Source organism: Panthera leo, chromosome C1 (assembly GCF_018350215.1).
Source record: "Panthera leo isolate Ple1 chromosome C1, P.leo_Ple1_pat1.1, whole genome shotgun sequence".
In the NCBI taxonomy this organism is placed as follows: Eukaryota; Metazoa; Chordata; class Mammalia; order Carnivora; family Felidae; genus Panthera; species Panthera leo.
Window position 1 is genome coordinate 96,356,371 of NC_056686.1, and position 24,747 is coordinate 96,381,117.

The 24,747-nt window shown below is 40.0% G+C and overlaps 1 protein-coding gene and 1 pseudogene across 4 annotated transcripts in view; one reads left to right on the plus strand and one right to left on the minus strand.

Annotated features, from left to right (window-relative positions):
* MAGI3 (membrane associated guanylate kinase, WW and PDZ domain containing 3) overlaps nt 1-24,747 on the plus strand; it is a 245,679-nt gene that overhangs the window by 46,279 nt on the left and 174,653 nt on the right. The window lies entirely within an intron of this gene.
* Nucleotides 16,152-24,747, minus strand: part of LOC122228436 — a 37,893-nt pseudogene continuing 29,297 nt past the window's right edge.

Consider the following 24,747-nt stretch of genomic DNA (forward strand, 5'->3'; position numbering starts at 1 on the left):
AGGCGATAATAAACTATTTGAGAACTGTGGGTTCAAATGTTATGGTATATTCCTTTGTGGTCTTCTGTGGTTATATCTTAATGTAAATGGTTGAGGATAACAGTTGCACTTTAACAGAAGAGCTTTCACTTCTTATTATGCCAAAAACAGAAGTAATAACAATTATTTAGAAATCTAATCACATAGAAGTTGAGTCACCATCTGCAAAGAGGTTTGAATTTCAGCAGAAGGGCGGCGGGGGTGGGTGGTGATTGTCCTTCTCATTATAGTATCTTCAGCATTATGTCTGGCCTCTCCCAACTGGATGCCACTAGCACAGCCTGCCTTCTCCAGTCAGACTATCAAAAACACTTCCACGTATTGCCAAATGTCCCTTGAAGGGAACAGAATCACCCCCGGTTGAGAACCCCAGGTATATATAGTAAAACACTCTTTCTTCCATGATCATGTTTTCTAATCTTGGTTTGGGGGATAGTGCTTCTCTTGGTTTTCTTCCTTTATATTTATTGTTCCTTATCACTCTGCTTTGCTGGTTCCTTCATTTCTGGCTTCTTAATGTCCATACCTCTCTCCTGAACTCCACACTCTCTTATTCAAGTGATCATCAGACATCTTCACTCCGATCTCTACGAGGCATTGCAAGAGGAATGTGTCTGTGAACAAACTCCTGACCTCTGCCTTCCCCATGTGTTTCCATGTGCAACCGTCCTCTTTTCATTTGATGCAGTTCCTGTTGTCTAAGCCAAAATCTTAGTCTTGTCTGACTGACTTGTTTCTCTCAAAGCTCACATGCAATGCATCAGGAAGTCCTGTTGGCTCTACCTTACAATTTATTCGGAATCTGACCCTTGCTCACTTTCTTCACTGCTGTCACCATCATCCCTTGCTTGGTTTACTGCAGGAGCCACCTAACTGGTCTCCCAGCCCTGCCCTAGTGACCTTTAAAAATGTTCAGTCAAATCATGTCATTCCTCCCTTCAGAGCTCTGCAGTGGCTCTTGCCTTTCACTCAGAATAAAAGCCAAAGTCACTGGCACGTAATAGGTGCTCAAATATATTATATATACATTACATGTACATATGTATACATACTTTTTTTTTAAATGTTTTTATTTATTTTTGAGAGAGAGAGAGAAAGCATGAGCAGGGAGGAGCAGAGAGAGACACACACACAGAATCTGAAGCAGGGTCCAGGCTCTGAGCTGTCAGCACAGAGCCCGACGTGGGGCTTGAACTCAGGTACTGTGAGATCGTGACCCCTGAGCTGAAGTCAGATGCTTAGCCAACTGAGCCACCCAGGCGCCCCTGATACTTCATACTTTAACTACTACTTCCTCTTTCTTGAACTTGACTCTGTCAGCCATAGGTATTTCCTCTTCTCTTTCTGGCTGGTTGTCTGTCATCTTCATGGCTCCACTTCCTGTATGTACCGTCATTAAATCTCTGTCCAGATCCTTGGCTTTCTTTCTCCTTTCTGTGCTCTTCACCCTTCCTTGAAGATTTCAGTCACACCAGTGTCTAAACTGTCACTTTGTTGATTCTTCTTAGTTGCATATGAATATATCCCAGAAGGCTTCTCTTTTTTAATTTTTATCCCCACTGAATATGAGCTCCATGAAAGCAGGGACTATGTGTTCCTGGTCAGCGACTGTATTTCCAGGGCCGAATGTAGTTCCTGGTACATTGTGGCGATTCAAAACACATTTGTTGACTCTTTTCTTTTTTTAGTTTTTTTTTTTTTTTTTTTTTAATGTTTATTTATTTTGGAGACAGAGACAGAGCATGAGTGGAGGAGGGGCAGAGAGAGAGGGAGACACAGAATCGGAAGTAGGCTCCAGGCTCCGAGCTGTCAGCACAGAGCCCGATGCGGGGCTCGAAGTCACAGACCGCGAGATCATGACCTGAGCCGAAGTCGGACGCTCAACCTACTGAGCCACCCAGGCACTCCCACGTTTGTTGACTCGTATGCTGTCAGCACAGAGCCCGATTCGGGGCTCGAAGTCACAGACCGCGAGATCATGACCTGAGCCGAAGTCGGACGCTCAACCGACTGAGCCACCCAGGCGCTCCCACGTTTGTTGACTCGTAAATCTGTTTCTCATACGGCTTTTTTGTCATCTTCAGTTGGATGCCTTTATGTCAGCCCATAATCTTCAGTATGCCCGAAACCAGATTCATTATTTTCCCCCAATAAACCTGTTCCTCTCCTTTCCACTCTGCCTTTTCAGCAAACAGCACTCCCATCCACACCCGTTGTTGAAGCTAAACATGTGGGGTTTTTGTTTTTAGATTTCTCCCACTTTTTCACCACTGCTAATCAGTCACTAAATCCTGCTGATTCTTTTTTTTAAAACCGCTTTATGGAGATTATGATTTACATATCATAAAATTCACCTGTTTAAAGGGTACAATTCAATAAATTTTAGTATATTTATAGAATGGTAGCACCATCACCACATCTAATTTTATAACCTTTCCATCACCTTGAAAAGAAACTTCACTCACACCCATTTACAGCTGCTCCTCATTTTCATCCTCACTCCCAGGCAACTAGAATCTCCTTATCTCTCGATTTGCCCCCTTTTTTTGAACATTTCATGTGAATAGAATCATACAATATGTGTTTCTTCTGTCTGACTTCCTTCGCTGAGCGTATTGTTTTTGAGTTCATTCATGGTGCATTTCGTATCAGTATGTTGTTCCTTTTTATTTTTTCTAAATATATATTTTTTTAATGTTTATTTTTGAGAGGCTGAGACAGAGTGCGAGCGGGGGGAGTGGCAGAGAGAGGGAGACAAAGAATCCAAAACAGGCTCCAGGTCCTGAGCGGTCAGCACAGAGCCCGATGTGGGACTCGAACTGACGGACCTGAGATTTGAGATCATGACCTGTGCCTCAGTTGGATGCTTAACCGACTGAGCCACTGCAGGTGCCCCGCGTTGTTCCTTTTTATTGCTGAGTAGCATTCCATTGTGTGGATATGTCACAGTTTTTTAATTCAGTCAGCAGTTGATGGGCATTTGGGATGTTTCTAGGTTTGGACTGTTGTGAGTAATACTTGGGTGAACACTTGTATGTATATGGCTCTTTGTGTGAAAACATATGTTTTCATTTCTCTGGATAGTTACCTAAGTGTAGAATTGCTGGGCCATACAGTAAATCTTTGTGTAACTTTTTAAAGAGGGGGCCAAACTGATTTCCAAAGTGGCTACACCATTTTGTATTCCCACCAGCAGTGTACAAAGGTTCTCCTTTCTCTACAGTCTCATTATTTGATATTGTCTTTTTGGTTACAGCTATTCTAGTGGGTAAGAAATGGTATTTCATTTGGTTTTAATTTGTACATCCTTCATGATTAATGACGTTGAGCATCTTTTCATGACCTTATTAGCTATTGCCCGTGTAAAAATTGAGTTAGTTGTCTTTTTATTATTGAGCTGTATGAGTTCTCTGTATATTCTAGATACAAGTCTCTTATTAAATGTATGATTTAAAATTTTTTTCTCCTAGTCTATGGGTTATTTTTTAACTCTTAAAATAACTTGAGATGTAATTCATGTACCATAATATGTGCACAGTTTAAAGTGCACAATTCAGTGGGTTTTGGTATATTCACGAGGTTGTGCAACCATCGCTGCTAGGTAATTTCAGAATATTTTCATTACCCACAAGAAACCCAATATCTGCTAAGAGCTATTCCCCATTCCTCACTCCCTCTAGCCCCTGGCAGCCACTTACCTTCTGTCTATGGATTTGCCTAATCTGCCTTTTTACTCTCTTGAATGGTGATTTTTTTTTTTTAATTTAAATTTTAGTCAGTTAATATGCACTGCAGTTTTGGTTTCAAAGGAGAAGTCAGTGATCTGTTGCATTCAACACCCGGTGCTCATCGCAATGAGTGCCCTCCTTGATACCCGTCACCCACCTCCCTCCATCAACTCTGTTCTCTATTGTTAGGAGTCTCTTGTGATTTGTTTCCCTTTCTTCTCTGCCCTCTCCCCTTCCCGTATGTTCATCTGCTTTGTTTCTGAGATTACACATGTGAGTGAAATCATACGGTATTTGTCTTTCTCTGATGGACTTATTTCACTTAGCATAATACATTCTAGCTCCATCCACGCCATTGCAAATGGCAAGATTTCATTCCTTTCGATGGCTGAGTAATATTCCGTTGTATATACATACACCACATTTTCTTTATCCATTCATCAGTCGATGGACATTTGGGCTCTCTCCATAATTCGGTTATTGTTGATAATGCTGCTGTAAACATGGGGTGCGTGTATCCCTTCAAATCTGTATTTTTGTATCCCTTGGGTAAATACCTAATAGTGCAATTTCTGGATCATAGGGTAGTTCTATTTTTAGCTTTTTTTTTTTTTTTTTTAATGTATGCTTATTTTTGGTAGAGCACAAGCAGGGGAGGGGTAGAGAGTGGGAGATGGAGGATCCAAAGTGGGCTCTGTGCTGGCAGTCTGACAGCAGCAAGCTCGATGTGACGCTCAAACTCATGAACCGTGAGCTCATAACCTGAGCCGAAGTCAGATGTTCAACCGACTGAGCCACCCAGATGCCCCTATTTTAGCTTTCCGAGGAACCTTCATACTTTTCTCCAGAGCGGCTATATCAGTTTGCATTCCCACCAACAGTGCAAGAGGGTTCTCCTTTCTCTGCATCCTTGTCAACACCTGTTGTTTCTTGTGTTGTTGATTCTAGCCATTGAATGGTGTCTTGAAGTACAAAAGACTTTAGTTTGCATTAAGTTCAGTATATCCATTTTGTCTTTTATCCTGTGCTTTTGGTGTCATATTTAAGAAATCATTGGCTAATTCAAGATCTCAAAGATGTACTCCTATATTTTCCTGTAAGAGTTTTAGAATTTAGTTCTTACATTTAGGTCTGTGGTCTGAGTCAATTTTTGTGTATGGAGTAAGAAAGATTCAAATCCATCTTTTTGCAAGTGGGTATCCCATTGCCCCAGCACCATTTATGCAAAAGTATATTTCTTTGAATCTAAAGTATGTTACTTGCAGACAACATATACTTAGATCTTGAATTCTCATCCAGTTGGACAGTCTCTGCCGAAAATCTTTTGCTTCTACCTCAGGTAGTTTTGACTTTGTTCCTTGTTTTTCTATCCCACTCCTACTGCCTTTGTCCTCACCTAGACTGTCTGTGGCCTCCCAGGTGTTTTCCTAGCCTCTTGGTGTGGTGTCCCTTCCACTTCTTTCAAATCTGTTCTCTGTACTGATAACTTACTTGTCTAGCTCCTGTGGACCTTTGAGTTTGCAAAACCTGGCATAAAATGTCATGTTCTGACTCCTGTAATTCTACCGATTCATTATTTTATTTCCTGGGTAGTGAATGTCTCTACTAAGTGGCCGGTACTGTTGTAGGCATTACAGCTGGAGTAGTATATCTGTAAGCTTTTAATGATTAACTCGCCCCTCAGAACATAGTGGCAAGAAACAACCATTTATTTAGTTCGTGATTCTCGATCGACAATTTGTACTGGGCTTGTTGTGAGTGAGGTCCTTTTGGTCTTGGCTGGGCTGTCATGCATTTATAGTCAGCTAGACAGTTGTGCTTCTGGGAGTTGGTTGGGCTTCATCTAAGGCAGGGGTTGGAAATCTTTGCATGGTCCCTAGGCTAAGAATGTTGTTTATATTTTTGAAGATATAAAGATTGTAAAATAAAAAAACAAAAGAGGAATATGTGACAGATTCTATATGGCCCTTAAAAAGTTTTCACTGTCTGTACCTTACAGAAAGAGTTTGCCGATCCCAGGTCTAAGGCAAAGGGAATTGACTGGGCTGTGTATCTCCCATCATTCAATAGGCTAGACTAGGCTTTTCATGGCAGCAACAGTGTTCCAAGAGAGAGTGGAAGCATACAAGATTTTTGAAGCTTACATTTGGAATCAGCACATTGTTGCTTTTGCTATATTCTGTTAGCAAAAGCAAGTCACAAGTTTGGCTGAAATTCAACAGATGGAATAAAGGACTCCTTTTTTTTTTTTTTTTTTTTTTTTTAACGGAAAGAGCTATAAAATCACATTTCAAGAGGTGTGAATAAAAGGAGGAGATAAGTTACAGCCTCCCACAAGTAGTAAAAAAAAAAAAAAAAAAAGAGGTCTTTGCCTTTGTAGAGTATAATATATTCTATCAATGACAATAAATTCTCATGTTTCATTATACCTCCCCAATATGCCCCTAATTTAGCCATTCTGTCCTGCTTGCATGTCCCTGAATAGTCCCTCTGATTTTTCACCTACCTGTACTTTCAGTCATGTTTTATAAATGTTTATGAAATGAAAAAAATAGTATGACTTTCGTCCCTCATTTTCTTGGTGAATTCGGCTCTCTTTCAGGTTCGCTCACCTCTTGGAGGCATTTCCTGACAGTATGCTCTATACTCTATGTTTCTCTGACATACTCTATTTTAGCACTGGTTAATGCTGAGTTGTGATTAGTAATTCAATATCTCCTTAGTAAGGTGTTTGAAGACCAGGGTCCTGCCTTATTGACATTTTTCCATTTTCATTCAACAAATATTTATTGTATACCTACTCTGTCAGGCACAGTGCTATGGTAGAAGTAAACAAAACAGACAAGGAAGGAAAGTTCTTGCATTCATACTACATACTACATACATACTACAAAAGTAGTATTTTTAATAATACTGTTTTTTTTAAGTAAGATTAGTATATTAGGTTTTGTTTTACCATTATGTCTCCAAACCATTTAAAATTTTTTTAATGCTTATTTATTTGTGAAAGAGAGAGAAAGCGAGTGAGCGTATGAGTGGAGTAGGGGCAGAGGGAGAGGGAGACACAGAATCTGAAACAGGCTCCAGGCTCTGAGCTCTTAGCATAGAGCCCAACACAGGGCTCAAACTCATGAACTGTGAGATCATGACCTGAGCCAAAGTCAGACACTTAACCTTGGGAGCCACCCAGGCGCCCCTGTCTCCAAACCATTTTTCACCCATAAGTCTTCTGTGTTTTATTCTTGTGAAGTTTTATCTTTAAGGCATTTACTGCATCACTTTTGATTTTCATAGCTGCAGTAGTTGGTGTTATGTGACATGTATGTTTTGAAAACCAAGCCTACTGACATTGAAATTCACATACTATTTTGATAAGTAGTTCACTCTCTTCTTGGATATTCACTTGTAAAATTCTTGGTACTGAATTTCCAAGGACAGCATGTCTTACACATTTTAGAACACAGGTTTGAAGTTCTAAATTCTTCTCCCTCAAGGAAAATGAGCTTTTAGTGTTATGATAGTGCCTTATACATAATGGGCATTTAATAAGCATTTGTTCATGGTAATAGCCTCTTTGGTTTTCTGTTTCATTGAGTTTCACCCAAAATGATTATTCTTGACTGACTTTTAAATAGCTAAATAAATTCTGACCTTCAGTATAATAATTATAATAGCTTCTTTTCATTCTGAATTACAGTGATACTCACTTTCTCTCTTTCCTTCCACTTGACTCTCAAAAATATTAATGTGTAAATTTGGAAGTGTCTCTATTTTCACAGTTGCCAGCCTGCTTGAAGCATTTTGAGAATGTGCATATGAATTTTGTAAATGGAGGCCTTCAGAAATTAAGGACAATTTAGAGGAGTGATTTATTACCTGAAAAGAATTAATGATATGATTCTCTGTAACATGTTATTAGATAGTCATATCATTTAGTTATTTATTCTTTCATTCTTGGTTCAGTCACTCACCCATTTATTTAATAAACATTTTTTGAGTGCTTACCATTCGTCAGCCACTGTGCAAGGTGCTGGTGTTACAGAGAGGAATTAAACATAGTTGATGTGTGGAGGGAGGTCTTTATATTTAAATCTCTAAGGTTTGAAATATTACGGAAGGCTAGAATATAAATATTCACCGGGTGGAAAAAGGAGAGCAAAGAAAAACTCCATGGGATTTTAACTTTTTCTGGCATCCCACTTAACCATTCTGTGAGATGTAGCAAATGATGTTCTGATATTTTGGATTGATCTTTCATAAGTCATGGATTTTGGAAATGCAAATAGCACCTGGTTATCACTCTGCATCTTCCAGTGTCTTTTTAGTTCTTTGAAAAAGCAATTCAGAAAGAGCAGGGGAAGGGCAAAAAGAGAGGGAGAGAATCCCATATCAGCACGCCAGCCCCACACGGGGCTCAATCTCACAACTCCGGGATCATGACCTGAGCCAAAATCAAGAGCTGGATGCTTAACTGACTGAGCCACCCAAGAGCCCCATAAATCTTTAAGTGCCTCATATTTGTCACAGTGAGTGTGGGGATTGAATTAAGTGTTTGGAAATAACGCTTGTTGAAAAGCATGCATATAAACGTGTGCATTTTATGACAGCTGATGTCAGATGCATTATTTAATATCTGAGCAATTCAAAATGATGAATAATTAGAATTCTTATAGAATAATGTAAACTATTTTGTAGATTTACAGAAATTATAGTTTGATCAGAAAAAAGTCTAAAAAACAATAATTTTCTTTTCCTTAAGCTCTTTATCATTCCAGCATGTTGGCAAAACATGTACTTTTATTTAAGTGAAATCATGTAATTGCCTTCTGTATTAAATTTTGTTATGTGTAGAGAACCAAATTAGGACATGAAAACCTTAATGAGATAAAAGCAGATTTCTCTCATGGCCAGTTGGTTTGTAAGAAGGGTAAAGATTCTACACAGCAGCTCGTATATTTAAAGCCTAAGTGATTTTTATTCTGTGTTTTTATTTACAAGTGATTAATGAATTAATCCATAGGTCAGCAAGGAGGTTTAAAATATTCAAAATGAAAAGCTAGTCTATTTGGGAGTGGTGTTAACTTTTTCATTTACTTAAAATGGAAAGGACGTTACTTAACTGTTGATCTGGGTAATAATGTTACTACTTCAAAGGGAATGTGAAACAGCACTTTTCCCCCTTTGTGGTAATCCTTTAATAAACATCCTTTTGTTGTTGTTGTTGTTGTTGCTGTTGTTTTGTTGAAACACTTTGGGGGCGGAATTGTAGTTGTACAAGTTATATTAAAGCAAGGTCACTCTTAAAATTCTGAATCTTTTTTGAAAAAAATTTTATTTAAAAAGCAGTGGAAAGCCCATTTTGTTGTGCTGCAGTTCTGCACTCCAAACTGCTCCTTGGAAAGGTACTGATTATTATCAGTCTGGTAGTTACTTTGACTAGATGAATTACATACTATGTTTTATTCAGTCTCTACTCCCAGAGTGAAGTAACTTGTGTGGGTGTGTATGTAATACACAAAAAGAAAAGGTCTTCCTTTTCCCCCTAAGACATTCCAAGTTTTTGTGAGGATGCATCTGTAGTCATTTGAACATAGCATTGACAAAGAATTCAAATAAGAATAAAAACAATATTGTACCAAATATTTTAAGGCTGTTTTAAAATAAAGTAATTAAAGGGGGGGGGGGGGAGTGTTGCTCAGTCCATTAAGCATCTGACTTTGGCTCTGGTCATGATCTCACCGTTTAGAAGTTTGAGCTCAGAGCCTAGAGCCTGCTTCAGATTCTGTGTCTCCCTCTCTCTCTGCCCCTACCCCATTTGCACTCTGTCTGTCTCTGTCTCTCTCTCTCAAAAATAAATATTTTATTTTTTTTAATTTTTTTTTTTTTCAACGTTTTTTATTTATTTTTGGGACAGAGAGAGACAGAGCATGAATGGGGGAGGGGCAGAGAGAGAGGGAGACACAGAATCGGAAACAGGCTCCAGGCTCCGAGCCATCAGCCCAGAGCCTGACGCGGGGCTCGAACTCACGGGCCGCGAGATCGTGACCTGGCTGAAGTCGGACGCTTAACCGACTACGCCACCCAGGCGCCCCTCAAAAATAAATATTTTAAAAAGTAAAATAAAGAAATGAAAAGTAACAGTCTTAGAAATCTAATTCCTTTGATGTTTTTTCTCCCCACTCCCATGCTTGGCCTACTTTTTACAATACTTTTTTTTTTTTTTTAATGTAACTTTACATAACTATTGCTTAATGTTAGTATTGCTTAAATTTTAATATTTCTTTTTTAATCTTTACAAGCTTGAAATTCACCTTGTCCTTATCTATTAATGTTTAATAAGAATAGTAGAGTTGGAATTAGAGCAAGCATCTGTTCCATTTTAAGGGGATTACTACTTCCTTCATTCATAACTAACTAAATAACTTGATTTTTCTAGACCCTTGCTTTCCTCCCTTCTTTCTCTTTCTCGCCCATCTCATTATCTTAAAATTAATTTGTGTTTTTCAGATTTTTTCCCCCCTCAGGTAGTAGACAGGAAAAGAAGGCAGAATTTAGAGATTACTTGATTTTTCATTCACTTACTTAACCAGGTCTGCCACTGGCAGGACTATCTGTTTACTACCTTTGTATATATTGAATACATATGTATTACATATATTCACTTACTTTTTCAATCCGAAAATGTATAGAATTAATTTTTTTTTTTTTTTTTTTTTTTGTAACTTGTATTTAGAGTGGCATGGTTAATAGTTCAGAAGCTCAGAGGCTTGTCTCCTTACTTTCTCTTTGTATATGACTTTTGCGGTGGGGGAGGGGGGATCTTTCTAGAGTATACCCCCTCGACCTTCACTGGCAATCATCCTTTTTTATATAAGGACTTTTATTTTTTTAATATTTTTAAAATATTTATTTATTTTTGAGGGAGTACGTACGTTTGTGAGAGTGGGGTGGGGTTGGGCAGAGAGACAGGGAGAGAAGGAATCCAAACCACGCTCTGTTCTGAGAGCAGAGAGGGTGAAGGAGGGGTGGGTGGTGGCTTGATCTCCTGAACTGGGAGATCATGACCTGAGTCAAAGTCAGACGCTCAACTGAGCCACCCAGGTGCCCCTGTATAAGGATTTTTGTAGTCTGTTCCTTGCCTAACTCTCGAGCCCCTTCTCTGGTCACTCTTCGATGAGCCCCAGTTATATTGAATGACTTGTAGTTCCTGAAGTATATCTTGTTTTCTCTTCCCTCTGTGACTTTGCACAGACTGTTCCCTCTGCCTAGAGCACTCTTGTGCTTGTTGCCCCGCCCTTTCTCATGGCTGGGCAAGCTCCTTTAAGCCTGTTCAGAGGTCATTTCCTCCAGTCACTTCATGATCTCTCCTCTTCTGTGTTTCCCAGCATCGTACGTAAGCCTCTAAGAGGACTGTATGGTATTATTTGTCACCTCCCTTGGCCATGAGCTTTGTGAGAACACAAATGGACTCTTTTCTCTCTTTCTCTCTCTCCATGCTTTGCGCAGAGCACTTAAATGATAGAATGGAGAGGGGGAAGGGAAACTGAAGTTTGAACATCTCATATGCCAGGGAACATGCTTAGTTGTTTTGGAAACACTCGAATGAATTCAATTGCCACAACAATTTTGGAAGGACATGTTATTCTCTCCATTTTATACTTCAGAAAACGGAAGTTGATTTCCCCAGTGATATATAGTTAGTAAGTAGTAGAGTCAGGATTTAAACCCAGGCCTGGTTTGACTCTAGTCTCTGGCAATTTCCTTTGACTTCGCTGCTTCCTCAGTCATAAGGATGGAGCGGTTGATGGTGGGCATCAAGGTAGCAGAAAGAACATGGTCTTGGACCTCAGACAGATCTGGGTTTAAATTCTAATTTGCCATTTCACCAACTGTTGGCAAGTTTGATCATCTCCATAAATCTGTTTTCCCTTTTGAAAAATGTGGCTAATAACGCTGCCTACTTCAGGCGATTGCAGTGAGAATCAAAATAATGTAGAAAGAGGGTTTTATGGTGCTGCTTTATAGATGGCAGTCGTATCGGATCGCGCTATATTTAGCTATAGGCAAAAGAAAGACCGGCTAACAAAGGTTCAAGCAAAGAAAGATTTTGAATGGCTTCACGTAAGTCTGGCGAATCGTCTTCAGTGACTTAAGTTTCTTTTTCTCATAGTGGCAGGGTATCTCTGAAGTCTCCCGCATCATGTCAAGAGCTGGAGAAAGCGAGGAGGCGTGGACCACAGTAATAGCTAACTGCTCTCCTAGCCACAGTCCCGCCATTACCCCAGCTATGAGGACGACTGTGACATGGGGGGGGGGGGTGGGCCTCAGACCAGTAATCATTCTTCATCTTTCACCTCCACAAGGGACGAGCACACCGGTCCCTCCCATAAAACTAGAGTTGTACCTTCCGCAGTAGTTGGGTTGCTGCTATGCGTGAGGACAGAGCACTGAAAACAGTCACCAGGTGTGCTTGTCACCTCATTAGGCTGAGGCAGTGAACAAGTGAGTGTGTTCACTTTTAATCCCTATCAAGGTAAGGCCAAGAGCAGATCTGCTATGTCCTTCTTGTCCTTCTAGAATTATCTAGGTGCTAACATTTCTCAAAACAGTTTTTCAGTCATTTTTCTGATCTCATTGGCTTATCCACTCTTACAAAAAACTGCTACAGCTTCTGACTGCGTCCCTTACCCCCACCCCCCACCTCCTCCAGCCAACACACCAAACAACAAAAGCCAGATGGATGACAATTACCCCTAGACAGACAGCAACACAACCTTATAGCGTCATTGGAGTCCTTTGGGTGGTTTGAGGTGTTGCTGTTTTTTGAGAGAGACCAAAAGCTTCAGCTTCCACAGCCCGAAGTTGGTGGTGTTCCCAAAGTCACTACTTCTCCCTTAGTATCTTATGTTTGGGACTTCCCCTGCCCCCCTCATCGGACTCAGAACAACAGGATCTTCTTTCGTTCTGCCTCCTACCACCCAGCTTCTTGGTGTTGGAATTTTTTACAATTATTAGACCTCCTTCCACCTGCTCATCCTGTTGGTTTTTGGCTGATGGGGGAGGAAAGGGAAACTGGACTGTGGAGCTCCTTCCGCTTTGCAGGTGAGGGGGGACATGTCTGTCACGCTCATTCTGCTCATTTCTAGAGCAGAATTTGCTCTACAGACAGTGGTAGGAAGGGTGTTTGTATTATATACCGTCATTAGGTCTCTACTTCATTCACATTTTGGAGCCTGACCTGAGATCTAACTACCCTCATACGTTATTCCTATCCAGAGATATTCATTGACTTCCAACCCATTTGGAAACAAACACTTGGAATAGTGTGCAACGTGAGTTGAATGTCTATGTTTGAGCCTCACCTTTCTGTGTGTTGGTAGGATGGTGGAGTAACACTCATGTGAAGTGATTCAGGGACTGGTTAATTAGTCCCTCTATATTAAAAAGTAAAGTGTACAGACGATCTGAGCCTTGAATGCAGAATGCAGAATGTTCTTTCCTGTGTGTACATCATATCATTTTTTTCTTTTTAATATTCACATTTTGAAGCTTCAGTTGTTTTTCCATTAGAGCTTCACTCAGAGCTTAGAGATATATATGCAAAGAATAATGTCTGTTTATTGCATGACTTTAAAAAAAAATTTTTTTTTTTAACATTTATTTATTTTTTGAGAGACAGAGACAGAGCATGAGCTGGGAAGGGGGCAGAGAGAGAGGGGGAGTCACAGATTCCCAAGCAGGCTCCAGGCTCCGAGCTGTCAGCACAGAGCCCGACGCGGGGCTCAAACCCATGAACCATGAGATCATGACCTGAGCGGAAGTCGGCCACCCAACCGACTGAGCCACCCAGGCACCTCTGTTTATTGCGTGACTCTTACTAAGCTTCATTCTTTGGCTCCACTATGTTTTACAAATTGATGTTAATGCCAGATTTTCCACAACTTAGGTTTACTGAATGGTTTTTCATTATTCAGAAGCCACTGATAATTTTGTAAAATAATAATACACATAGCGATGATGATCGGGTTCAGCTTCCAAATATTGGGAGGCATATATGCTTTAATGTGACAACTTTCAGAAACCGTTTTGAGGTAGACGAAGCAAAGGCAGAAGATAGGTTGAGAAGCAGATGTTATATGACTAAAGTACCCAGCTGTGTACTAACAAAATGAATCTCATGCCGATTAGTTAACAATTCTTTGGCAGTCAGAGACATATGTAAAGCAGTAAGCACAGCATGGGGAAATAAAAAAAAAATTAAAAGCATTTTCCAAGCTTAAAACGTTGGCAGTGTCTGGTCTACCATCTGTGTTACTGAAAAGTTGATTTTGTTGTGGTAAGTCATACCAAGGTCACTCCCCAAAAATAATTGGTTAACCCATAGAGTCTGCATTCTCAAATTAGCATTACATGTCTTGGCACTTGGAATTAGTGAAAAATGTTATTTCAACAAAGTAAATTTCACTTGGGTGTATGTAAATACAATTTTCAGTTGGCACTTCGTGTCTGTTATGAAACGGGGTTTTTTTTGTTTTTGTTCAGTTCTTGTTTGAACTCTTTCAGGTAAAATCGATCAATTTTTAAAACTTTTTCTATCGGGATGCTTCTTGGCCCAGTTGAGTTGTAGGACCATTTAAATGCAAAGTAAAGTGCTGCTGACCCTTCCTGTCGTGGTCTTCTGGTAAGAAAAGGCAGGCTTTCTTGTCCTAAAAGTCCTCCTCCTTTGCTTGAATAGATGGTGTCAGGAGGATGGCCTACTTAGGCTAAAAGTTCACTGTTGAGTACTTAAAATAATCTGTTCCATTTTCCCTTACAGGACCAAACATTGAAAATTTACACCCATAGATTATTTCTTTATACTGCCTCATCTCTTTGTAATTAGTTTCTTTTGGCTCAGCAATTTTCTTCCTCAGTAATGAGAGATGTTGCAAACCACAACATGGGGTTTTCTTAGAAGTAAAATGAAATATCTTAAAATTTTATGGACATCAAGTCCAATATAATTTGTCTGAAATGAAAACAAGAATAATCAAACATTTATTAACGTGTGGGTATGATTAAATTCGGTTGCAAAAGAGTTCATAAACTTTGGTATTCATATTCTTATGTTAATGGTGTGCAGTAAATTAAAAACATATTTTTACTCTGATTCAAGAACTAAATGAAGATAGTTCTTATGATACCACGGATCTGGGAGGAGATTCTTTCATTAAAGCATTCAAGCTTCTTTATAAAATATAACTTATTTTTAAACTAAAAGCTAGGATTCTGAGGGCCTTGACATTGCATATAATTTATCATATTGTTCTGGTTATGATGTCTACAAAAACTTTTGCTCATTGGCTGGTCTTATTTTTTGCCCATATAGCTTTGCTTCTGATCAGAGTTGAAATGTTTTATGTACAGAATATAGTAATGGTGCCTTGTTGAGTACTGAGAGAGAAGCTTTGTTCTGGGTAAGCACCATTCTGGCAGAAGCATATGAAGCTTAGTACGGAAGTGGACCCAGAAGGAAGGCTGCATGCACTGAAAGGAGTAAATTATAAAAAGAAAAAGGAAAGAGAGAAAAAGTAGTGGTCATTATTGGCATTTAGAGATTTACAACAGAGTCTTCTAGATACTCCATTAATTCATACAGTGTCTTTGTGTACTGGGGTCTTAGGACTACAGAAAGAAAGCTTCTTATAACTGTTACTGTCTCTGTAACTGTATTTCTCAAAATAAAACAAATGTTACAGTTCTGTAACATGTATTTTAGGAAATATATTTACTTGGCTAAAACAATTTTAAAATTACCATTCAAGACACATTTTCATATTTAAAATTTGTCATGTCTTGGGGTACCTGGGTGGCTCAGTTGGTTAAGCATCCGACTCTTGGTTTCGGCTTAGATCCTGATCTTGCGGTTTGGGAGTTCGAGTCCCACATCAGCTCCGTGCTTAAAGTAGGAGTCTGCTTGGGATTCTCTCTCCCACTCTCTCTGCCCCTCCCCCACTCGCTTTCTCTGTCTCTCAAAAATAAATAAACTTAAAAAGAATAAAACATAAAATTTGTCAACTATACTAAAAATTCTTTTAATTTCAAAATAAGATAAATAAAAATTGATCATATCATCAGTGAAATAATTTTTCCTAAAATTCTGTACTTGCTTATTTTTTAAAGAAGAGATTTAATGATATTTGTTGAAAACCTATGTTATAAACATCATTACTTCATTACATTAAATCCTTTTAATTTTTATGCCAATACTTTCAAATTTTCCATTACCATAACAATGGAGAGAGAAGGAAGGTTCATTTAAGGATTCAGTTTTGTTAAGCAAATGAAGAGTATGAATAGCATTTAATTTTTTTTTTTGGCTGTGGACAATATACTTTATTGATGGTACTTGGCAAGGTAGGACTCCCCAAGCCCCTCCCCTTCTTCAAGGGGGTCTGGGCTAGAAACTGTGGAGGTCGGGAGAGTCTCACTGTGTTGGGGGATGAGTTGGTGCAAGGACTCCCCAACAGCTGAGGGCCTCTCTTTACCTCTTGCTGTTGCTGGGGCTGGTGGTCCAGGGGGCTCTTATTCCTTGGAGACCATGTGGACCATAAGGCCCACCACCTGGTAGCTGAGCCAAATTTATTTGTCATACCTGGAAAAGAACTTGACAAAGTGGTCATTGAGAGCAATGCAGCCTCAGCATCAGAGGTGGAAGAGTAAGTGTCACTTATTAAAGTTGCAGGAGACAACCTGGTCTTCAGTGTAGTCCAGGATGCCCTTAAAGGAGCCCTCTAGTGCCTGCTTCCCCTCTTTGCTGATGTCATGGTGTTTGGCAGCTTTTTTAGGCAGAAGTTCAGATCCATGACTGACACATTGGGGGTTGGGACACAGAAGGCCATGCCTGTGAGCTTCCTGTTAAGTTCACGGATGACCTTTCTTACACCGTGGCAGTGCCAGTAGAAGCAGGGATGATGATCTGGGTGGCCCCTCGGCTGTCATGCCACGGCTTTCCAGAGGGGCCGTCCATGGTCTTCTGGGTGGCAGTGATGGCATGGAGTCATGAGTCATGAGTCCTTCCATGTTGCCAAAGTTATCAAGATTACCTTGGCCAGAGGAGCCTTGCTGTTAGTGGTGCAAGAGGCATTGTTGACAATCTTGAGAGAGTTACCATACTTCTCGTGGTTCATGCCTATCACAAACATGGGAGCATCAGGAGAAGGGGCAGAGATGATGACCCTCTTGGGCCCACCCTTCAAGTGAGCCCCAGCCTTCTCCATGGTGGTGAAGACTCGACCGCATACTCAGCACCAGCATCACCCTATTTGATGTTGGTGTGATCTCACTCCTGGAAGAGGAGATGGGCTGTCCATTGGGGAAAAGTTTAGCCATTCTCAGCTTTGACTGTGCCATTGAATTTGCCATGGCTGGAATCATACTGGAATAGGTAGACCATATAGTTGAGGAGAATGAAGGGATAATTGGTGGTGACATAATCTACTTTGCCAGGGTTAAAAGCAGCCCAGGTGACCAGGCGCCCTGGACGGCCAAATCTGTTTACTCCAACCTTCACCATCATGTCTTGGGGACTTGGCTGGTATTGCGTCAGAAGATGCGGCTGTCTGTTGAATGGGGAGGAGTAGAGAGCCAGCGTTTAATCTATTAACATGCTTATACTATGTATATCAATGAGTGTTGTGACTTTTGGGATGTCTCTTCATTTTGCGGGTCTTAGTTTTCTCACCTGAGAAATAAATAGCACGATATAGTAGATAAACTCCGAACTCTATATTTAGGAGACAGTAGGTTTTTTATTAAGTTCAAATCCTATAGCATGGCGTTCAAGGCCTTTCATAGCTGGAAATTTTTCGTTATATTTTAATTTACTTCCACAAATCCTGTTGTGGCATTCACCATTCTCTAGACTTACAGATTCTGTCTGTGGGGCCCAAGCAGAAATCTAGTATACTTAACTAATCTCCATGCTTATCCCCATTTACAGTTCTTCCTGTATTTCCTGTCATGGTCTGTGAGATTACGGTTGACCTTGTCATCCTATGTAGTAGGCTTTACATGTGTTCAATCCTTACAACAACCCTATGACATGTAGACACTATTATTATCTCCATTTTACAGAGGAAACGGAAACCCGTAGACATGAAGTCCTTGCCCGACATCAACAGCTGAAATGGGTCAGGGCCAAACCTCTAACCCAGGAATGTGTTTTCAAATCCTAGCAAGCCTTAACTTCTAAGTGACATTGCCTCCTCTCTATGCAGCCACCCAAATCCCATTGGTTCTACCTTATAAATAAGATGCAGAAGACTTTCCTCATCTGTCCTTCCCCTGCCATTATTTAATTTAGATTCTCCATCCTTATCATCCGGACTGTTGTGTGAGTCTCCCAGCTGGTCTTCCTGTACCTGTACTCTGCTTGCCTAACATAGGAGTCGATGATTCACATCCCTTAATGGTTTCCTCATATAGGTTAAACTGTAAGATTCTCAACATTTATAGTCTGTCCCCAGTTTATATTACCTGCTCACTTTCCTCCTGTGTTATACTGTAGATTCCTTGAATCTGGAGGTTAATATCTTTGTATTCCTCACAATACTGTGGACATAACTGCTTGGAGAATAGTTGTTGACTTTAGACCAAGGCAGATTCTGGCTTGGCAATTCAGTATACTTTGCTAGGATTACAGTGAATTACTCTGTGTCGTAGGAATAGTAAGATTATTTTAGTATATTAATAATTCACACATTATTATTTTAATGTAGTAATAATTCATACAGTCCTCCAGTAATATTAATTTGAGTTAGTAAGATCTTAAGTTATTACATGCAGTTGTTCTGAGTTCCTGTAGGAATTTTTTTTTTTTTTTCCAGAAGGGAATTGATAGAATCGAGACCTAGCAAAAGCTTCAGTATTAGGTTTTAGACATTTATTGTGGTACAGAATAAAAACAAACAGTCATTGACTTGTTGGTAGAAATCAGTGTCAAAAAGTTATAATATTTACCTTGTGTAAGTCAGTCTGGAATCGGGATCTTTTACGGTGCTCAGAATTTACCAGTGATTCGTGAACCACCCTAAGGGAATAGTGTGGGTAATTGGTTTAATCCCATACTTGGTTTTGTTTTCATTTGCCGCACTTCTTTTTAAGTCTTTTTTATTTAAAAAAAAAAAATTTTTTTTTTAACGCTTATTTTTGAGACAGAGAGAGACAGAGCATGAACGGGGGAGGGTCAGAGAGAGAGGGAGACACAGAATCTGAAACAGGCTCCGGGCTCCGAGCTGTCAGCACAGAGCCCGATGTGGGGCTCGAACTCATGGACCACGAGATCGTGACCTGAGCCGAAGTCGGCTGCCCAACCGACTGAGCCACCCAGGCGCCCCATTAAGTCTTTTTTAATCTAAACTTTTGATGGGTACATTGAAACGTGGTGAAAGTTATGGGTTACTAGTTGTGACGTTACTTTTAATACAAATGTTTACGTCATAAACACATACTTACCAGGCATATAGGTGAGCAAGTTTCATGATAGATAAAATATTTAAAAGAGGCTTCATTTAATATCTCTGCAAGTGTTACCACCTGTACTTTTTGTATGTTTGTTCAATACTTTAAAAAATTGAGCTATAATTATATATAGGAAAATTTACCTTTTAATAGTGTGCGATTCAGTGCTTTCAGTATATCCAGAAAGTTGTGTGGCTATCACCAATCTATAATTCCAGGAGACTTTTTACCACCCCACAAAGAGACTGATGTTCACTAGCAAGAACTTGCCTTTCTTATCTTTGCCGAGTCCCTGGCAACCAGTAATCTGTTTGTCCCTATCGGTTGACCTCTTCTGGGCATTTCGTGTGGATTGCTACAATATGTGGCCTTTTCTGTCTGGGCTTCTTTCACTTAGCGTGTTTCCAAGGTTCATGCATTGTCTTAGCAAAGTATTAGCTCTTCATTCCTTTTCAGAGTGGGATCACGTTCCGCTGTGTGGCTTTCACATTGTGTTCATCCATTCACCAGTTGATGGACATTTATGTCCACAGCATTGTGAGGAATACAAAGATATTAACCCCCAGACTCAAGGGATCTGCAGTATAATACAGGAGGAAAGTGAGCAGTTCTCCTTCTTGACTATTATGCATAATGCTGTTACACAAGTTTGTATGTGAATATGTGTTTTCTGTTCTCTTGGATCTATACCTAGCGGCAGAATTGCTGAGTACTGTGGTACGTCTGTGTTGAGCCATTTGAGAACCTGCTAGACTGTTTTCCAAAGTGGCCGCAGCACCTTGTGTTCCCGCCGGCAGTGCAGTGTATGAGGAGGCCAGTTTCTCCATATCCTCACCAACACTTGGTATTGTGTGTCTTTTGTGGATAGCCATTCTGGGGGAGGCGGAGGGAGAAACGATTGCTAAGATAAGTGAGTTCGCTTATGACGATAAATTAATGAAGTAATAAATATTTTCCAGTTTTCAGAAAATGGATTCAATTTACATTTTCTTCTAGAACTATTATTAAATAATTGAAACCTATTAATCACACCAGCTCCAGATACTTAAAATTAAATATTCTTTAAAAAATTACACATGTAAATGTTTCATAAATGGTTCTGGTACTCCATCACCTAAATAAACGTGAGAACTACTATTTTTAAATATTTAAGGCAAAGTGCTTAAGCTCACAGAACACATACTTTTTCTTTGTTTATGTTGATTGTGAAAGGACAATTCTCTTGTCAGTATATTTACACGGATTCTTTTTTTTTTTTAGTTTTATTTTTTAACGTTTATTTTTGAGACAGAAAGAGACACAGCATGAACGGGGGAGGGTCAGAGAGAGGGAGACACAGAATCTGAAACAGGCTCCAGGCTCTGAACTGTCAGCACAGAGCCCGACACGGGGCTCGAACTCACAGACTGCGAGATCATGACCTGAGCCGAAGTCGGCCGCTTAGCCGACTGAGCCACCCAGGCGCCCCTATTTACACTGATTCTAATAGGGTTAGAAGTGTAGTTGAAAATAGCCTTTTAAGTCTTTCCTTTTAAAATATGCAAATGTAGCATTTTGGTAGGTTCACATAAATGGGTATTGGAACTTTAAGTGACTAAAAATGAAAATAAGCTATAATAGGAGATAAGTCTGGTGCTAGTTTTGGTAGTATTCACTATATTTTAAGTAGACAAATACTGGTAAAGAATGAGCAAATAATGCATTTAATCATTTTCTTCAGTTGGACTGAAATACAGCCAAGAAGCTTCTTTTGAGGCAGTAGTGTGGAGAAAAGGCAATTAGAGCACTGTGAATGATTCTCTATACTGAAAATCATAGTTGGGCTTTTTGTTGGTTTTCTATGTGAGCATATACAGCTAATTTGACTAATATTCTCAAATACTTCTTGAGGATGTATATAAGAATAAGGATTCAGGGTTTTGGTTGTTGTTGCTTATTTATTTTTGAGAGATAGCATGAGCCGGGGAAGGGCAGAGAGAAGAGAGGGGAGGGAGAGAACCCAAAGCAGGCTCCACCCTGTCTGTGCAGAGCCCAGTGCAGGGCTTGATCTCACAAACCATGAGATCATGACCTGAGCCGAAATCAAGAGTCAGATGCCTAACTGACTGAGCCACCCAGGCACCCCAGGATTAGGTTTTAATGTTAGAATAGGCCTTGTGCATGGTGTAGCGTGATCACTGTAGGAAAGATCCTTTCTTTACCCAAGCTGCTGCCTGGGAGTTGAAGTGACTGGCCAATCTCCGCCCATTCTCCTTTAACAGTGTCCCTGAGGTTGAAAGAGTAGAATTGTCAGTGTTCTCTTATATAACGGGTGGGAAAAGTTGTTTTAACTGATTAATAATCTGTGGTAGTACATCTGTATTCTTTCCCTCATCTGTTGGTAGGGATGATGTCTTGAAAACTAATGTCCTAGCCCTTAGGTTACTATGACATGCCTGCTCAGATTACTATGATGTTTCTTCATATAGGTAGCCCTCATTTCTTTTAAAGTAATGATTTACAGTATCATGATCCAAATACATTTTGTTAATTATTATTTATTAGTAATCTCTATGCCCAATGTGGGGCTTGAACTCCCAACCCTGAGATTGAGAGTCGCACGCCCTACTGACTGAGCCAGCCAGGTGCCCCAATCCAAGTGCATTTTTTTTTCCTGTTTATTTATTTTTGAGACAGAGCATGAGTGGGGGAAGGGCAGAGAGAGAGGGAGACACAGAATCCCAAGCAGGCTCCAGGCTCTGAGCTGTCAGCACAGAGCCCGATGCGGGGCTCCAACCCACAAGCTGTGAGATCATGACCTGAGCCGAAGTTGGATCCCCAACCAACTGAGCCATCCAGGTGCCCCTAAATGCATTTGTAAAAAAATTTTTAATGTTTATTTTTAAAAGAGAGAGACAGAGTGCAAGTGGGGGAGGAGCAGAGAGAGAGGGAGATACAGAATCGGAAGCAGGCTCCAGGCCTTGAGCTGTCAGCACAGAACCTGATGCGGGACTTGAACTCACAAGTGGTGAGATCATGACCTGAGCTGAAGTCGGACACTTAACCGACTGAGCCACCCTGGTGCCCCCAAATGCATTTTTAAATGTTACGTTAGTTGCTTAAAAGAAGAAGAACATTTTGCAAGCAGCAGGTGGCAATAATGTGACATATTGGATGTTAATGGATTGGTGCTGACATAGGTGCCTGGGCCAAATAAAATGGGTAAGGAGGGAGTGATGGTGAGTGATGGATGCGAACGACATTACAGTAGCATGGCAGATAAGGTGTGAGTCATGAGTACCCTCGTTTAGTCCGTGTTGGGGCAGGAAATGAATACTTTGGAAGTATTGTATTACATTTAGTGTGTGTGTGTGTGTGTGTGTGTGTGTGTGTGTGTGTGTAGGCCTCAATCCTTAAGTCCCCTAATATTAAGAAAAGACCAGATAACCTATCTAGAAGATTATGGGGTTGGATTTCATTTTTCATCATTGTAACATTTTGGGGTTATACTTTCTAAACAATTGGAAGGATATCCATCCAGAATAACTTGGAAATTCTGGGTGAATTATTTACAAATATATTATTCCTTTCAATCAATTTAGTTAATATCTACATTCAATTTGCTGATTTTTTTTTTTTTAACTTTTAACGTTTATTTATTTTTTGAGAAGAGAGAGACAGAGCATTAGCAGGGGAGGAGAGAGAAAGAGGGAGACACAGAATCTGAAACAGGCTGCAGGCTCTGGGCTGTCAGCACAGAGCCCGATGCGGGGCTCGAACTCATGGACCGTGAGATCATGACCTGAGCCGAAGTCAGTGGCTTAACCGACTGAGCCACCCAGGCACCCCAGATTTTTTTTCTTTGTAAAGAAAAGTGTATCTGCATAAGTGAAATTGGTTTAGCTTTTGTATTTAGAGAGGCTATTTTTATTAAGTTTTGTTATCAGGATTAGGTCAGTCTATAGAATGAACTGATTGACTTTATATAAGGATTATTTTAGGCTTTCACCTCTAAAAATGAGCTCATCCTAAATGACTCTGAGGGTATATAGATAAGCGACTTACTTTTTCCAATCTCTGGCTTTGGGTCTCTTCAGATATTCTTTATCTTCTTGAAATATTTTTTGTAATGTATATTTTTCTAGAGAATAGCCAAAACTCTGTAGATTTTTAAGTCTTTAAAAGTTGTGTACAGTATTATATGCCTTCAAAAAATTTCCCTCTTTCATTTATGAGGTTCCATAAGGCTCACTTTTTGATACCAGTGTTCCTGAAAGTGTTATAATGAAGATCACTACAGGAACAATGTTTCACTTGAGATTTTTGCCCCTCGTAAAGAAATAGACATCATTTAAAGAGGTGTTTTTGAGGTGGAGGTGGGCAGTACAGTCAAGCAGCTGTATTCCCCTGGGGATTGGGGATATATAGCATGAGCAGGAGAAAATCATCCCAGATGATGTTTCCTTTGTATTGTGGGATTGTGGGTGCTTTTTATTCTCTAGCATTTTCTTCTCTATTTCTGTACATTTTCTATGAGAACATAAGCACATAGTAGAAATAAACCTGATCTTAACTGCCAGAGTAGTGTGTCTATACACAGTAGTTTTTTCTCCCTGACCATCCCCCATTCTCAGTCCCCCAACTGGTTAAACAGAAATGAGAATGGATAGATCATGAATATTTCTCCAGGATTACTTTCTTAGCTCACAATAGGGATTCTGAAGTATTCTTCCATTTCATAAGAATAGCCAATTACAGACATACTGAAATCATTTTTTGCTCTGGAGGGATAGTCTTTGCTTACAGAAAGGAGAGAGAGCTCACCGTGCCTTTTTTTCCTGAGCAGAATTAGAAACTGTTGATTTCTCATTTTCCTGCAAAGAGAGGACCTTGCTTGCTTCTCCCAACTTCCCCTTTCAGGGAAGGGATGAGAGCGGAAGGAATGAGAGAGACAGGAGGTAAACTGGGTATAGTTAGCACTAACTGAAGTAATGTTCCAATCCTGGAGATCTGGTGCAATTTTTAGGTGGTCAGAGTGTGTAGCTGTAAGGGATTCTGTTTGGGAATTAAAGTGCAGTGAAGTCACTTGGCATCACTTCATTTTGGCTCTTAGGGCAGTTGACTGCCTCATTGCAAAATGAAATCTGTTTGGAGGATTGATAACCTCTCCAGAAGATCTCTCTGTAACTGTTCCATTTGGACATTACATTACCCAAGTATTGATGTGTTCATTCTGCTGGATTAGTTTCTGGGCATACACATTCACACACACTGAAATCTCACTGTCCTCTGAAAATGTTATTTTTTAATTGCTTGGCCTCTTAGATACTATTAAGAGACGTTATGATGTTGGGGCGCCTGGGTGGCTCAGTCGGTTGAGCGTCCGGCTTTGGCTCAGGTCATGATCTCACGGTTTGAGAGTTCGAGCCCCACGTTGGGCTCTGTGCTGACAGCTCAGAGCCTGGAGCCTGTTTCAGAATCTGTGTCTCCCACTCTCTCT